This window comes from Ambystoma mexicanum, chromosome 12, assembly GCF_040938575.1.
Source record: "Ambystoma mexicanum isolate Mex_15411 chromosome 12, UKY_AmexF1_1, whole genome shotgun sequence".
Lineage (NCBI taxonomy): Eukaryota > Metazoa > Chordata > Amphibia > Caudata > Ambystomatidae > Ambystoma > Ambystoma mexicanum.
In genome coordinates this window covers 1,062,476,432-1,062,491,809 of record NC_090936.1, presented here as the reverse complement: position 1 = coordinate 1,062,491,809, position 15,378 = coordinate 1,062,476,432, and the positions used below count along the sequence as shown (strand labels likewise).

Sequence of the window (15,378 nt, the reverse complement as noted above, 5' to 3'; positions counted from 1 at the left end):
ACCCTGAGCGCTCCTTTAGCTCCAGGGAGCAGCTAAGCTGAGTGCTCCTGGGCACGCTGGTGTTGTAGGATACCTGGTCTCTCGTTTGGGCATTTGTGGGCAGACCTCTGACGAAACACATTTTTACTATGGTAATGCTGACTTGTACCTCTGGGCACAGGCACATTGAATTGTTTTTTACAGACGCAAAACTGTTATACATTGGGCACAGGCAGCATGAATATGTTTTACAGTTGCAGTACTAGCATATATTTGCATTCACAGGCATCATGAAAATGTGATTTATAGGGCTATGCTGGCATTTATTGTAGGTGCAAACATAAAAGTGTTGTACAGTGGCAATGCTCACCTATTTTGTGGGTGCTCCCATATCATAAACATGTCCTTTACTGTGGCAGCACTGACATACATTGGGAGCACATACATTATAAATGTTATGTTAAAGTGGCAGTGGTGGCATATTTTGTGTTCGCAGGGATCATGAATTTGTCTTTCCGTGTCCGTGCTGGTGAATGTGTGTCTGTATATAATGTGGACATTTTTGAGCATGTGCTATTGTAGTGCTGCCATTTATTGTGGGCATCGTGAAGTGTGTTTTAAGATGGTATTGCAGGCCTATATTTTGAGCATTGTGAAAGTGCCCTTTACAGTGGCAATGATATCATGTATTGTAGGCGCAGGCATCATCTTCTATTCAGGTGTTAACAAACAGAACCAACTGCAAATTGTATTGCTCATTCCCTATTGTCCCGACCACTACCCCTCTTCCGTATAGCAAACCTTGGTGAGGGAACTACTCGGTGATGGCTGGAACGCTGGGGTGAGAGGGTCTCAGACTCTAGCGACACTACTGCTTGAAGGATCACCTGCAAAAACACAAAAGATATTACTGCGCTTTCCTTCTTCACTAGGATTGTCAGTTTTAATCTCCCTGATGCCAAAGGTCACCTGTTCTGAAATGTACAAAGGCTGTACCACATCAGGTTCCGTACGCCTTGGATCATTGTGCTGGTTCCGGGAATTCTCACTTCAGAAGGGAAAAGCTCCTAAAGTCTCTGGATAAAAACCTTATTAGAAATGGCAGGTACACAGAGGAGGGAAGGCCCAGGCAAAACGCTGGGAGCATGACCTGAGCAACACACACCGTGGGTAATAAGCAGCGCTCAGATACCTGAGGGTTCGTAGCGCTATATAAATGCCTGATTATAATAATAATTATTATTAGAATTATTATAATTATTATTATGAAATAACAGCAGCAGACACTGACAAAGGTGTCACAATATTACATCGATGTTCAGACCGACCACCAATAGGAATCCATAATGTGTGAACAGCAAGGGGCAAACTTAGGGGGTTGCAGATATAGGCATAGGAATCCTCCATCCGTCGAGACCTTCAATGTCCGTAAGTCCCCAATTCAACTCCTCTCCCCCTCACCAGTCATTTACTCTGGCTCAATCAGAATTTTACAGTTGGGGACCCCAGTCGAAAACTCATGACTGTGCTGCAACAGCTCACCTACTACACGCTGCCATTTTGCCTTGGATGGGACTTAAGCTGACCTGACAGTCAGAGGTCGTCCTACACCACCTGTGCCAATCAAGAGACCACCTATTACTCCAAAAGCCATCCTAATCAAGTTCCCTGACTTGATTAATAAGAAGACGATAATTTAACCTGCAGAGGATGATTACATCATCATCAGTCTTGCAGAGCTGCTAGGCCAATCGTTCATCTTGATGCCTTTCAAGATAGACAACCCAACAACCCACACCCTGTCCAAACCCATTATTTAAAATAATGCTTGCAGGCACATAAACCACCTCCCCTGCATATGCTACCTTAGTTTGTTGGTGCTCCGTCCCTATGCCCGATCATACACACTGATTATTGGCAGTGCCAAAAGACCCTAAGAGAGAGGGAGACAGAAAAAGCGAAAGAGAGCAAAGGAAAGGGTAAGCACTAGGCTATCTGGGAGCCTTAGTCCTTACTCTGGTGGTACTAGCAAGCCCATCAAGGAAAAAAGAAAGCTTGCTACAGAGAAACACGGATAGGGAGACAAAGAGGAAGAGATATAAGCTAGCCGGACGACATCTGGATTCTGTTGGGGCTAACAAACCCAAAGAAGATAAATTAGACTAGCTTGTGGACCAAACGAGCCAGCTGAGCTCGTTGTGACCCTGGGCCAAGAAGGATCTCTGAGAATTCAGGGCAGGAGGGCATACCTAGAAGCTTGAGCACAGTGCTCTGAGCTGGCAGGAGGGGCAACAATAATGACTGTGGACTGAATATCCACCCAGGATATGCAGGTAAAAAATACGTCATCTGGATGCCAAGCAACCAAAGCCCAGGAGGGTCATGATTAACCAACAACCTCTATGGAAGGGTCCTCCTTGGGGACCTCAAAAGAATGGTGAGTGACTTAACGATTCCTTCAAGGCAAGCTAACCATGAACACAAGCTGTTGTAGACTAAGGCATTTGAACTTTGGACCACAGTCCTAGTGTAGATTAGGATGGGTTTCTTTGAAATTTCCTCTCACCTCTCATTCTCCTTAAACCTCACATTCTTAGATGGAGATCTAGACTTCCTTTGTTTCAATCCACATCCTTGCTCCAACCTGTATGTTGTTTTGAATTGAAGTATACCTTTTTTGCAACCTACTGCCCCTCAAAACATCTACTGATCCCCCCCTCAGCGTGTGGCAGATTACAGAGAACAAACGGGACTGAACAGGCATCTCCAATATGGAATCGAACATGTTGGCATATACGTTACACTGAGGCAACAAATATAACCAAACAATTATCAAAACCAAGCAAAAACTTAGCAAAACAGTTAATTGAAGATGAAGAGTACTGTGTACTAGTGGTTGGTGTATTTATTTCAGTCGTGAGGCATAATATGAATTAATTGAAAAGGTGCATTATTACAGCACAGGTTTTCTAAAAGATTGTCAGGTTTAAGGAAGGAAGGTTAACGAAGTGGAGACTGTATTATAGGTGGAGATGGGGACATTTTCATTCCTATTAAAGATGGCAGAGGTTTGGGACACAATGAAATGGGAAGTGAAGGGTCCTGCCGGGGCAAACTATAGAAGGGAGGGTTTAAAGGAGGTCAGAAGACAGGTAATGGTTGCTTGGCAGCGTAGCCCTAGTCTAAGGTCTTGGTACCCATTACTGTGCAAAATGTGTTAAAGATGGACAATCGCGGCCTTCACGGGCCGTGCTTCCCCCTGCAGTGTGCTTACTTCCATTACCTTTTGTGTCTCTGTTCCTCCCCGCCCCACATTCTGTCAACATGTTGTTTGCCCCAGGCCTCGTCTAGCCCGGTCCCCTCCTCGCACAGTGCTCCTCTTAAGGGGTGCGTCCCGCTTTCCTGCTCTTCGGCACAGTTCGTACCTTCATCTGTGGTTGAGGGCAGGACTGGTGCCATTGCGCCGCCCAGTTTGTTTTGTTATCTGCAACCCCCTAAGTTTGCCCCTTGCTGTTCACACATTATGGATTCCTATTGGTGGTCGGTCTGAACATAGATGTAATATTGTGACACCTTTGTCAGTGTCTGCTGCTGTTATTTCATAATAATAATTATAATAATTATTATTATAATCAGGCATTTATATAGCGCTACGAACCCTCAGGTATCTGAGCGCTTCTTATTATTACCCACGGTGTGTGGTGCTCAGGTCATGCTCCCAGCGTTTTGCCTGGGCATTCCCTCCTCTGTGTACCTGCCATTTCTAATAAGGTTTTTATCCAGAGACTTTAGGAGCTTTTCCCTTCTGAAGTGAGAATTCCCGGAACCAGCACAATGATCCAAGGCGTCCGGAACCTGATGTGGTACAGCCTTTGTACATTTCAGAACAGGTGACCTTTGGCATCAGGGAGATTAAAACTGACAATCCTAGTGAAGAAGGAAAGCGCAGTAATATCTTTTGTGTTTTTGCAGGTGATCCTTCAAGCAGTAGTGTCGCTAGAGTCTGAGACCCTCTCACCCCAGCGTTCCAGCCATCACCGAGTAGTTCCCTCACCAAGGTTTGCTATACGGAAGAGGGGTAGTGGTCGGGACAATAGGGAATGAGCAATACAATTTGCAGTTGGTTCTGTTTGTTAACACCTGAATAGAAGAGAGAGACCAGGTCACCAACAGTAGCTGGGATTGTTTTTACAAAACATGTTCATGATGCCTGCGCCTACAATACATGATATCATTTCCACTGTAAAGGGCACTTTCACAATGCTCAAAATATAGGCCAGCAATGCCATCTTAAAACACACTTCACGATGCCCAAAAGGGGGGGCAAGGAGGTCCCGGATCAGTCCCAGGTGGGGCTCAAGCCATCGAAATTTCATCCACGGAGGACGAGGATATGGAGTCCCTTAATACGGTCCACAAGGATATGGAAGAGGATGACGCCAAAGGCGACGGCATCTAGGGTGCACGGCCCAGTGTTCCAATGACGCCAGTTCCTCCGAGGGATGTGTCATGGGACATCCTATCAATCCTGCACACCTTGGTGTCGGAGATCCAGAAGAGGATGCCACAAGGGCCTGTTCCAACGTCCCCCAGGCTTCTATCAACCGCCTACGAAGAAAAGAAAGCGTCATTCGATGCCCCCTTTTCAGCCTTTACACCCGCTTCTGGTCCCATTTCCCCCAGCATACCAGGACACAGGTACAGGGACAGATACGGCCACGAAGATGGACAGTGACAATATCGTCGGAGCAGGCTGCGGATCCCCGCAGCCTAGGGTGTCTCCACCTGACGAGGTGAGGTCGTTCGCGAGTGGCCCAGTATGCTAACAACCTGCCCGTCATTAACGGGCCCATTGTTAGCATGCTCCCCATTCCCATTGAGCCCTCTGGGAATGGGAATGTACCGGGTCCGGGTTCCCTGAATGGAAAAATACCGGGCCCTCCAAGGTCGGAATGGCCCGGTATTTTCCCATTCAGGGAACCCGGACCCAGTACCCGGAATGGAGGTAGCCATGCTGCAAATAGCGGCATGGTTACCTCCATTCTCGTAATGAGGCCCTGTGTCTTTAGACTGAAGAGATTTTTCCCTGAATACTATAAAATTGCGTAGACTTTCGGAGCAATGTTCATTTCATGAGACCTTAAAGTGCTATTACCAACTCCTTTATTTTCCTGCAGGAATGTAACGTTCTTATTGTTTTAAATGTAATTCTTTCAAATTGAATTTTGAAGGCCAAAGTCTTTTACTACTTAGTGTTCCAAATGTGCTTTCTCTTATTATGCGCTCTGTCCTCCTGCGTCTGAAGCGTGTGCACCTTGTTACATTAGATAGTGCACTGAAAAACCACTCAAGCGCATGTTCAGTTGGCAATTGTCTAAGAGAGAGACTATTCCCCTCCAGGCTTGCCCAACTTAATGTCCTATGAAAGTGCATTGAAAATGGAGGCACTAGTCTTGAACCACATGTTAGGCAGAACCTGTGCAGTTCCCTTAGGGAACACTGCAAAAGATTTAGGACTACAGGTGTTAGCAGTAAACCCACTTGGTAGGAGTCTGTACCACCCAGATTTACCTGGTAGCTGTGGCTGAGCAGTCAGACTTCTCTCAAGAAGAGTTAGGCAGTATGCAAAGTATACACAATAGGCACTCAGACACACCAATACAAGCAAACACTGACCAGAGCTTTGGTATCAAAGTATATAATTATTTATTTAAAAACACACTGTTTGAAACACTCCAACACTCTTGTTGTAAAATATTCTGAACACAGTTACTATTGTAATATATACACTCCTTTTTCCTTATCAGATAAGTCTTAGTAAAACACCACTTATTTTCATACAGAGGTGAGCGCTTAACTAGATGGCACTCCATTAAGTTTGTGAGAAAGGGAGGGAAAATACAGAATATGGAAAGGTACACCACTCTAAGATTTAGGAACACTGTTAGCAAGGCAGAAGAGCAAGTTACTGGTGAGCCAAAGTCCAAAGGCTGGGCCCACTCTTAGAGAGAGCGGAGCACAAATGCGCCCAAGATCACACAGTTACACTAGGCTTAGAAAGTCTTGCAGAGAGTTCAAAAAGAGTTTAGAGAGGCTTAGGAAAGTTTAGCCAGGGTGTCCCAGGCTAACCCAGGTTCAAAAGCCGGGGGCTAAATCTACCCAATACAGTCGGTAGCAAGGGAAGCCTGGCGGGACATGGTACCTTAAGTGGGAAGGATCCTCCAGCGGTGGCAGTTGTTCCTGGCAGTGGGTGCAAGCCGCGTCGTCGTCCAGGGGAAGAGAAGATCTCGACTTGGAGGAAAGATGAAGGTCGTTGCACTACCAGGGAAGAAACCAGCCGCAGAGTTTTCCGGTTAAAGGTGGTACCTTTGTTCGCAGTCATGGTAAAATGTGGTATCCTGGTTGCCGGGGTGCTTGGCACAGGCAAGGCGGCCACGAGGTACGTCGGGAAGGTGAAAAGACGGTGAAACTGGTTATCCCCACCAGTCAAAGGAAGAAGACTCTCCGGCGGGAGATCTCCTCTGTCGTTGGGAAAAGTGGTGAGACGGTCCAGCAGGGCTCCACCGGTGGTGGCGTCGTGGCAGGTCGGCTCAGCTTCTCCCTCGTCGGATTCTTAGGTCCTGTGGCGACTTCTGAAGTTCCAGTCCCCAAAGCCCTGCTTTTATGCAGAAAACCCCCATTCACTCAGCCTAGCTGTCAGTCAAACATGCTAAGTGGTGAGCCGGCCGGCTCACCACTTGGGCCAATCAGGACGGAGTGCGACTTGAGTTGCCTAGGCATCTCAGTCCAGGGTGCCTAAATCCCCCTCCACCCTCCTAAGTACCCTAGGCAGAGTGGCACCACTTTGGAGGGCTTCTGTGGAGAAGCCTGCCAAAAAGAGGAACAAAGGGCTCGACTTGGGTTGGAGTCACAGAAGAGAACACAAATGCCATTTTAGAATCAAGTTTTGGCAAAAAATACCAACCGGACAATTAATATTAATTAAATAAACTGGTGGTATGTTCAAGGCTACCGTAAATAATTAAATAAAGATAGTAGCCTAAAACAATGGGAAATCCCATAGGAAAATATTCGCGGTTGAATATAAAAAGTAGTATCCACTGCCACCAGCCAAAACTCGAGCAGGGGGGGACGGAGACGTGCCCCCTCGACTAACAGACCCCAGGGCAATTGAATTGCCCCAGCCAGTACGTCCACAATATGATGGTTTGTACTGGTTTTGTTCAGAATTTAAGACTAGTAAAGTCAATGGTGACTTTACATGCCCTGGGAGACAGTAGTCAGTCCCAGGGTATGGAGTCTATACTGGGGGGTCATTATGACACCCCTGTGTTGCTGCACTGAGGGTGCTGTGCAACACACATCACAAAAACACATGAAGCCCTATGGAGTAAAAGACCCCATAACCCATTAAACACATCTAGATTCAAAAAAACACACTCAAATCATGTCCAAGAGTGAGGGTAAAAGAGTCTCACTCTTGGCAGGAGAAAAAAAATAAACCCCAAAAATCCAGCAAAGCTGCTGGGGGACTCACTAGGTTAGGAAATTCAGCCTAAACAGAGAATTCTCCCTAACACCGCATTGGCACGGCGGCCCATTGAAACGCTCGTTGCACGTCACTGCATTTACGGAAACAAAGCTTCAAAATGTTCAGTAGAATGAGAATTCCTTATTTCATGTCGTTACATAATATGTATGCGTGTGTAACGGTTTCTCTTCAGTTTCACAAATAAACAGTTTCAAGCAAAGAAGTGTAGTGAAATGCTCTCTCCTTACGATAAACAAACAAAGAACCTTTAAAGCTTCACCAAATACCTGAACTTATTTTAAATGAAAATTATTTGTAACTTCTCTTCACTTTAGTTGCTCTTTCAGAAATTAGTCCAGTTAATAAACTAGAGCGCTGCGCTGCCAGCTGTCAATCAGCTCGTCTTGTCCCACGTCGTGCTCCTAGGGGAACTTGAACTTCCCAAAATACCTGACCAAGATATCTGCAACTCTCAAATAGGCCTTAAGATTAAGAGTTTACTGTAACGGGACCTTCCTGTTTGGTGAAGGACAATGAACAGCAGTTTAGAATGCCCTTTGTTTCTTAGAACCCACAACCTCCAATCAGCTTCCAGTTTCTTCTTCTCCAATCAATTGCCAGCTTCCTCAGCACCATGTTGGCTTGGGGAACTCTCCTTCTAAAACAATAGCGTTAAGGGCCAAACCAACTAAAGTTCAAATATAGACTCACAAAGAAAATAAGAGAAAACTAAAGAGTGTTAGAATATTGAATGCAGCTAATAGTCACAGTAGCCTGACATAAATCAGAATGAGAATTCAGAATGGGAATGGGAAATCAGATTGGGAAACCTGACAGTTCCCAAGTCTGTGGTCAACTTCCTCATGTGGCTTTCTTGTGTCTGTATTTATGTGGATTTGCCAATAACAAAGCTTGAAGGAACTCAAAGGTGAACATCTCACACTTTGAGGTCTCTCTCCATCACTCATGGTCCTTGACGAGAAAAGGAAACATTCTCTTTTCCTTACTGCTTTCTTGTATTTGTCTTGTGTAGCTTGCACAAGGTCCTGGCCTCTCTGGTCTAGATTGGTGGTCAGTTGTTGGTCTCACAATCCCAGAAATGTAGACGGGCAGGAGGCCACCACAAAACTACCACTGGTTTCATTCTAGGCCTCTCCCCTCTAGGCCTCTCACACCTCCCTTTGTGGGGGTCCTCTCTCACTGGCTATTGGGTCCCGGCTCATCATTCCTGCAGGAGTGCAGATTGGCGCGCAGGCTTTGGTGATCTGGTGGGCAAACAATTCTGAAAATATCAATTGCTAGGCAGGCAAACCATGGGGAAAGGGGAAGTGGATAAAATTACAAACAGGTCTCAGCCAATAGCCCTTGCCTTCTGGAACCTTCACTGATATGGGCTATGTTCCTCAGCTGACCTAGAAATGAACACAGGAAATAATGAACGCCTTTTTCACCTTACTCAGCTCAGCTCTAGCAATTCACTGAATGAATCTCCCTTGAAACTTTTCCTGTACCTGTGTCTAAGCTGTATTGCTGATTGGCTCATGCAAACATTGTTAGTGTTGCTGTAACCCTTTTCTTTAAAAGTAACTGTAAATCTTATAACTTTGCAACTTTCGTCTGGCTGTACGCAATCCACGCCTCCAGTGGATTATTTTTCAATTCAGTTCTATTTTATTTGTTTTTCATACAAACTATTTACATCTCTGATGGGAACTGAGTGGATCATTTGCTAATGTCAATTATTAATTTGTCCATCCCTATAAATGAAACAAGTTTACTAATAATTCCTTTGCTTTCTTTTTCAAATAACATGAACTTGCGTTACACTTTCAGAGAAGATGAAGGAAACTTCCCAAATTACGTTGCGCTTATTGACTTCATAAGCACGGGCTGGAATCCTTGAGGCTCGTTGCCTGACACTCCACGTTGAAAGCAGAATGATTTTTCTCTCAGGAAAAGCCTTCGGATGATTACCCGCATTAAGCACACACACACAAATGAGTCCTTTCCTTTAACTTGAATCCAACGAAGAAACTCTTCCTCGCGCTGAACCTCTAATGCGATTGATAAGTCTTTCATGCGAGTAAGCTTTACTTTTTCTGCAGACCGGGACGTGCACATATGTTAGTTAATGAGCGACTAGGCTGCGCGCCAATGTTAGTTCAGTAAACACGCACACTAAAATTATGCTTCTTTTCAAATCTAACCACACACAAATGAAAGTTCATATGCACAAATTATGGAAACATTAATCTCTCCAACGCACAAAGTGACTTGTTGGAGATAACTTCTGCAAACTTATAAAATATAATGCACATCAATTCCTCCTTTTTAAAATTTCTTTCTCAGGAAAAACTTCACTTAGTCTTTAGTTGCTGCAGTTGATTTGACTTTCTCTCACTGCTTGACTTGACAATGAAGCTTCTCATGAAGGAACTTTCTCAATTTTCCTCTGAAGCTATTCTCTGGTTGATGACTGGAATTTCCTAAGAAGCTGCTCAAAGTGGAAATGGCCTAAGAAGTCGTGTTGCTTGCTTTCTGTGATTAATTCTTTCTGGAGCTCCTAACTGCTGTGACCTGCCTGGGGATTCTGTTGAATGAAAAGCAGTTTATTACCTCAGCTCAGATTCCAAACTACCTCACAATTACCGAAGGCCAATCAGTGCTGAATAACAAAGTCTCCAACTTGTCTTGGGATAACACTAGTTTCTTGCAAAGAGTATTAAGGAAACGATTCTGTGTACAGAAAGATACACCCCTTGCGATCCACAGACTTAACGAATAATACACCCTTTATTTCCAGCCCCAGCCTTAGACAGCCTGACCCTCCTAGATACCCTGACTCTCTGTCTTCTATGTGAATGGTGGGGAACTCTGACACTGGCCCACCAGTCTACCTTATCTCCTTCATGCCTCCTTGCCACATGCTTCCACCTGTAGGACGTTCCTTTACCTCCCCTTTGCTCCTCCTCTCTGTCTACTGGCTTCATTGTCTCCATGCTTCTCCATGTGCTAATTCCTTCGCCAGTCCCAGGCATCCCCTGGTTAGTTTCAGGATTCACCTCTGCAACTCCCCCAATTGCCTCCTACCTATCAGGGCGCGACTTCCCCTCTTCAACAAGTTCTTCCTCCTTTTTCTCTATTCGTTTGATACTCTTCAGCTCCTCTTGTCAACTCTAATCTTCCTCTCACCACCTGATGTCATCCTCCATATAACCCTCTCCCTCATATTTTCTCCTCTTGATCATGCTCACCTTCCTCCTCTCTTCGTCTGTTTCCCTCCACCTCCACCTGATGCTCATCCTCCTCTTTCTTTCTGATGTTTTTGTCTACCTGCTCCTGAACATGGTCAGCCTCGTTCTCCCTCCTTTTGATGTTGTTCTACACCTGCTCCTAACTCTCGCCCCCCTCCTTTCTTCTCCTGGTCACCTCCTCAAACTCTTATCTGCTTCTTTGCACTGCTACAACCTGCTCCAAACTCTCCTGCTTCATCTCCAACCACCCACATTGCGCTGTTGATCTTCGTGACACTTGTAATGTGGGATATCTAAATTGGCTGAGCGGAAGAGGGTGCATACTTTCCACAGGTGCAAGGTTCTGCAGACCCCCACATTGCAGTTTTGCGGACAGATTTGCTAAGTATTGGGCCACCATCTTGGATTCTCCCTTTTCTGGTGTTACTGCATGGTCTGCTCACATAAGCTCCATCTCTCCCTCACTCTGGCGCAGCGTGCAAAAAAACCTTTCTACATGTCGGCTCTTGCAAACTAATGAGGCGAACCAGAGATTGCTTTTACTCGCATGCTGCCTGTTCTACAGTCCGGTATGGATTGCAGTCTCCACAATATTGAGTGCATGTTTACAAAACTGAGGTGTTCACTATTCCCTGTCACCTAGATTTCAAAAGGTGAGATGCATAGTTTCTGTGGAATGCAAACTCTTGACCCTTAAAGGAACGGTAGACCCTGGCGGTTCCATGCAGGTGGCACTATGAGGGAATCTTGGGGATCCTCTGCCATGTCTCCCCATTGCCCAGAATCATCTTGTTTGTGGCGGCACCCGGCCACTTTGGCGGCTCCACCTCCATGGTTAGGCAGGGAACTTCATTACGTGGCAGAGATGCTCACGGCACAAGTTGTGGAGATGCAGTGCCCTCACTGCCTAGTAGGATCCAAGAACCAGGGTGCAAAATGTGCCTCCTGGAGTTATGCATAAAGTAGCACTGCCCTCTATGACGAAGACAATTTCCTTGAGAAAAAGGCTTGCATTTTGCCTAATTGGCATACCACAATGCCTTGCTGATGTGGCTCAGAACTGGAGGTGAACTTCCAGCAATGGCTACTAAGTGGCGTTGGGGAATGTGTGACTTAGCTCAAAAGGACTATCCTACTTTCACATCTCAGGTGAAAGGGTTTTTGTTTCAAGCCTTTTTAAACCCATCATAACTTTCTTGGTGTTTTAATAGTTCAGCTTTACATTTTTCTTGTGTATGGTTGTTTTGTAAACATGTTTTTAAACCAGCATTATGTGCAAGAGTCATTCATGGAGTCTCTGAGCCTCATTAGAAGTATGGCAGAGCAGGAAAGAATTGGCGGTAACGAAATTACTGCCAATATTCTCGCTCCGCCAAACTACAGGTACGGCCCTGGAGTGGAGGATTTACCTCCAGCATCGTGCTGGAGGTAAATCCTCCAAGTCTCTGCTAAAAAATTGACAAAATCGGCATAATCAGAGCAATGCATTACTGCCACAGTAACTATGCCAAAAAAGCCCCGTGGAGTCCTGTGGAAATGCCGTTGGACCAAGTGGCATTTACAGTAATTCAGTTGGACGGTATTCCAGCGGATTTACTGCCAGAATACAGCCCAACTCTTAATGAGGCCCTCTGTGTCTTGCTGAAGGGTTACTTAAAGAGGCCCTCAATAATCCAAGTTGGGGGGTATGCCGTAAACTCACCATGGGGTTTTTGTTTTACAAAAGGATTGAGATGGTACACCACTATTGGTAACGACAACCCCTCTCCTGTACAGGGCAGCGCCCTAGCACATCCCACTAACCATCTGGGGATACTCAAAGCAAGATTGCACCTGTATAATGTAGCCTCTTCCAACCTGCTGTGCAGCAGTGAACATTGGTCCCACAAGGGCCTTACATGATCTTATTCAGAAACCTGCTCTTTTAGGCTTGGGTGTTGGAGTAGAGGTGGTTACTATCCTCTGCTGAATTGGAATGTTTCAATTGCATATTCTTGTGTTTGGGATGAACAGACATTTCTATCGATGGTGTAGTTGTATGGGGTGGTGTGAAAGGAATAAGACCGTTCACTGGCGGGGCGTTGTTGGCAGAAGTGAGGTTCTTGGAAGAGGACAGCATGACCATTGAGCCTAAAAAGAGGAGTGAAATCACACAAAAATGTAGGCATTCCCCACCCCATCCTGAAAGTTCACCTCATGGCCCCAAATTTCCCATTCCAACTGAGGGGTGATAGTTTGCTGTTTGAGTGGTGGGCAGTGCAGGTAGTTAAGGAGGGATAACCGAGCTTCAACCGATTAATCATGAAATGTGTGTTAATGACACCTGGTTCTAGTGATATAGACTTTGAATGATTGAATTCATGTGAAATAATGCAATCTTAATTGCCTCATGGCACTTTCAAAGAGATTAGAAGGAACTTGTGTTTTTTTTTATCAATATAATGTTGAATTTATAAGTATATATCATATTACATATATACATGTCTGTATTATACGTAGTTAGAGGTTGTTCTGGGCGTGCCTACCAGATAAAGTGCAGCCAATGATGTTAATAACACCTAAATAAGCTATAGGTATATATTTTCCCTTAACCAATCCCTCCGCCCAATAGGTTTTTACTATTTGCCACGTAGGATGACGTCGTAGCTGGCGCATATTGAGGCATAAAGCCTTTATGTAAAGAAATGTATTTGAGAGTGAGTAAGGTATGATTTGTTATGCTTGCCAGATTTCCCTGCTTTATTGAACTAATAATAAAGTAGTACTTTTCCATATTCTTTAAGTCTCTCCGGTTCTTTGGGCCCAAAATTAGTATTTATGGTAAATCTCATCCAGTACTTGATATGCCCAATGTGCATTTTGGTAGCAGTGCGGATGGTTCAAGATCCAAAACCTCAAATTATTGCCGTCTGCCACCATCAGCCGGAAAACGGCTGAGTTTCCCTTGGAGAGCGAGCAAAAAATACACATGTAACCAGAGACGGTCGGCAGGTGCCCCTTTGAAGAAATTCCTGTCCGGACCCCGCAGGCGTTTAAGCTTGAAAACTGTTTGGAGAATTTTTGTGGGAAATGGGCAGCAGTTGATGGTGCTTGCCCGACTTGATTGTTATGGTGCAATTAAATAAAGTAATAACAGAATAAGAGAGCTGGTAAGTACTGACAGTCAAAGACAACTTGTCATCATGGGGGACACTCCCCTTTTACATCTGTGCAAAGTATTACTGAGATACACACCTAAGATTAGGAAATACTATGCCGGGTGGTTAAAAGACACAGCTGATAAAATGTTCATGCCTTGGCGTCAAGAAGGGTCACTATCAAGAACATTATTACAACACATGACAACATACTTACATGCTGCATACTCAGTAAAGAGGTTACAGAAAAGGTTGGCTGTTTTAGAGCTATGAAAGATGTATCGGAGTGAGAAAGAAGACCCGCCTGAGAAGGAGTGGATGCTTAATCAGCATAAAGAGGAGGACTTCACACTTTCGGCTCCTCTTTCTCCTCCTAAAAATCATAGTACAATTGAAGATAAGCAGAGGATTTATCCCTTAAAGGAGTTAAAGGCAGCTGTGGGGTATGTTAATCCAACATATGCGCCCCCTGCTTTTAGTAGTGTGGTTAACCTAGAAGAGAGCAAAATAAAAGAGCATAAAATATATATCCACACGCGATGAACATAAAGAGCGTGTTGATAGAAGGGGCATACAGATAGATAGAAGAAGAAGCCATGAGACAAAAAGGTGAGAAAGACGGAGCTAGTGGAGTGACAATAATACAGAACGAGTGGATGGGAGGACAGATACTACTCAAATTAGACGGAATGGGTATTGATGAAGTCAAAGAAAGAGAGGAACAGGAAAATGAACAAGAAAGGCTTTGTAAAGAGAAGGAAAAAGAGAGGAAGCTAAAGGAAGAAAGATGAAGGTATGAAGAACAAAGAGAACAGAGGAGAAGAAATGTGAAGAAATAAACACAGATTGTAAGAACATAGGTTGCAAAGAAGGTGAAAGGAAGAAGAGAAAAGGGAGATGAGAAGGGAAGAAGAAATGAGAAGTAGCAGGTTACAAAGGGATGACCAAGTAGGTCACATTGTCAAAAAGATGTATAATACCAATTGAACCAGGAGAATGATGGGAAGAAGAGAGGGTCACAGCAGCCTCGTAGGGAGCTGCAGGTGATACCGAAAACACAGACATGGGCTAATGTGCATTAGGCAGAAGGTATAGGGAAAAGGATTGGGGACCTATATAGGCAAATTAGAGAGAAAGATGGTTACGAGACTAAAGGGAGATCGATCAGAAGACGTAATGATGGACACGTATAAAATGCTGCCCTTAAGCAGATTAGATGGTTATGATGAGGAAAGGGACAACAGTCATACCAGTTGGGGTATAATGATGTCCGACAAAAAAAGGGAACAAAATGGGAGCGCGCGTAGGGAAGGCGCATTTGGTTTTTTGACAGATATAGACGTAGGAAAAGGGGGTAAAGTGGTCCGACTTAGAGGATCCAAAAGAAAAAACACCAGAAACGACGACATATTCTGAATGACCACAAGCATGGTCGCGTAGTGCAGGGGAAATATCCCTGCCTGATGTAAGTAGATTA

At 44.8% G+C, this 15,378-nt stretch overlaps 1 protein-coding gene across 2 annotated transcripts in view; it reads left to right on the top strand.

Moving 5' to 3' along the window:
- Nucleotides 1-15,378, top strand: part of CEP41 (centrosomal protein 41) — a 562,782-nt gene that overhangs the window by 466,534 nt on the left and 80,870 nt on the right. The gene's annotated exons all lie outside the window — the stretch shown is intronic.